Here is a 2,419-nt window from a genome sequence, read left to right as displayed (position 1 = left end):
ATCTGAATAATGGTAAGCCACGTATGTAGGAATAGTTGAATAGTATGAATTTGTTTTTTTGTAGCAAAAAACAGTATTTAGGAAGCAACTACAAATTATTACAAGTATAGGCCTAAACAGCTATTACTTCTAGATCAGGAGTGTTCAGTCCTGAAAGCTTTAATTCACCTGCCTTTAATCTTCTAGTGACACATAAAAAAAAAAATAATGAAATCCCTGTGAAAAAAAACGTGTGCTGTTCTTAGGGACGAGATCTCTTCTCACAGATCCATTGATAAGCACTATTGCAATCAACATCAATCCACCCTATTAATTCAGGGTTCTTTTTTAAATAAGTCACAGCACAATTCTCTCGTCTTCCTCCATTTGGCTCTGTTATATGTCCACTGGATGCCCAGAACCTGCAGCAGATCAGCATTAGATGTTTAGTGCTGCTTTCTGCGTGATATTATGTGAGAATAATTTATCACATAATAATCAGCTCAGTGATTTCTCACCCAGAAGTCATGTTGGTGCCATCAACCCATTTCCATCTGCCCTCTTCCTCGACGTCAGTCACACCAATCCAGAATTCTCTTTTATCAGTAATTTTTGTAACAAAATCCTTAATAGATTAAGAAATTACATGTTTACATCATGAACCTACAATGGACACATTTCATCTGATTGTCAGGACTCAGGTATGATCGGTCCTTTTTTTCCCCTATTTTTTTCCTTTTTGTTTAGGCAAATTTTTCTATCTTTTCATTCGTTTTGGTTCCCGTTTTTTCTCTCTCGTTTATTTTAATCTATTTTCTCTGGTTTCCCTTCCCTTGGCTCTAGCGCCAGCCTCCCGTTTAGCAATCTATGCTGTGGCTGTCTGATGCACCTGTTCCCCTTATCTCATTAATCACCCTATTTATTCTGCTTGATTTTAGTACTCTTTGTTAGTGTGTTCTGTGATATTTGGCGTTTTCAGCTTCGATTCCATCGTGTCTCGCCTCTCTGTCTGAGCGCTAGATTGTTTGTCTGCCCACAGGGAAGTCGTGGCCTAATGGTTAGAGAGTCGGACTCACAATTGAAGGGTTATGAGTTCGAGTCTTGGGCCGGCAGGAATTGTAGGTGGTGGGAGTGCATGTACATTGCTCTCTCAGCCCTCAATACCACAAGGTGCCCTTGAGCAAGGCATCGAAACCCCAACTGCTCCCTGGGTGCCGCAGCATAAATGGCTGCCCACTGCTCCGGGTGTGTGTTCACAGTGTGTGTGTGTGTGTTCACTGCTCTGTGTGTGTGCACTTCGGATGGGTTAAATGCAGAGCACGAATTCTGAGTATGGGTCACCATACTTGGCTGAATGTCACTTTCACTTCACAGTTGGTGTGACGTGTTTGGCCCACAGAGTTTCTCGGACTGTTCTTCTGTGGCTGCCCGCTGTTCTCAGCCCTGTCTACACCTTGCTTGACCAACTGCCTGCTCGACTATTCTCCTGTCTCCCGTCTCAGATTCGTTGCCCTCTTCTCCCCTGGCGCTTCAGGAGGCTGATCGCTTACCTGTACGCTGTGCAGTTGAAAGCTAAGGACTGGGCCAATTTTCCCGAGCTGAGTTTTTGTTTTTTTGGACATTAGGTCTTCGCCATCCTTCTGTTAATAAAACTGACTTTTTCAGCCTCATCCACTCTTGGGTCCTTATCTGCCCTGACACTGACATCATAGACACACAGTATCTCTCACTCACTTGTTCCTCTCTGTTGTTTATGATGATCAGATCTGCTCCTTTCTTTACAGTCTCTTCTGCTCTCAGTCCAGCTCTTCTTCGTTGAGGACATGAAGTATAAGCTGAGAGTAGGGTGTACCCATCCATCTGTAAACACAACCAGTTCAGATCATTATTCCCGCCAAGATTACAATGAATAATGACACTTGTTTTTAGTAATATGCTTATTTGCAGTTCAAAGATCACCTGTTTCATTGATAATCTTTTGCAGGTTATTCCTCTCTCGATTGAACTGGTCTCTTTGTTTAGTCAGGATGTCATTGTTGATTAACAATCCATTCCTTTCATTTGTCATGTTTATGTTCTTGGTTAGAAGCAGGTCACTCTGTTCTGTGAGGTTGTTAATCTTGGTTAGTAGCTTGTGTGTCTCTTCTGTGCAGGTTGTGTTCTTTGTATGGATGTAGACACACAGCACTATGACTGCAGTCAGCAGAAGAACACACAGCAGCAACAAACACACTGCAGCTGTTCTGAAACGTCTGATCTGCACTGAATCACTTCCTGAAGATGACAGGTATAAAGATAAATGTTTCTTAATTTCTACACCCAATAAAATGAAAGTTTGCTTGTATTTTACCTGTGTGTTGAGGTGTATGGTTTGCCTTGGTGCCTCTGTCCATATCCCATGTTCTGTCAGTGATCACATTGCTGTAAATACTCTCAGACA

The 2,419-nt window shown here is 42.2% G+C and overlaps 1 pseudogene; it reads right to left on the bottom strand.

Annotated features, from left to right (window-relative positions):
• Positions 1 to 205: 205 nt before the first annotated feature.
• Positions 206 to 1,804, bottom strand: LOC132144883 (C-type lectin domain family 4 member A-like; annotated as a pseudogene).
• Positions 1,805 to 2,419: the final 615 nt, after the last annotated feature.

The sequence above is a fragment of the Carassius carassius genome, chromosome 8, assembly GCF_963082965.1.
Source record: "Carassius carassius chromosome 8, fCarCar2.1, whole genome shotgun sequence".
In the NCBI taxonomy this organism is placed as follows: domain Eukaryota; kingdom Metazoa; phylum Chordata; class Actinopteri; order Cypriniformes; family Cyprinidae; genus Carassius; species Carassius carassius.
The sequence above is the reverse complement of the archived record's forward strand: the minus strand, read 5'-3'. Positions and strand labels throughout refer to the sequence as shown.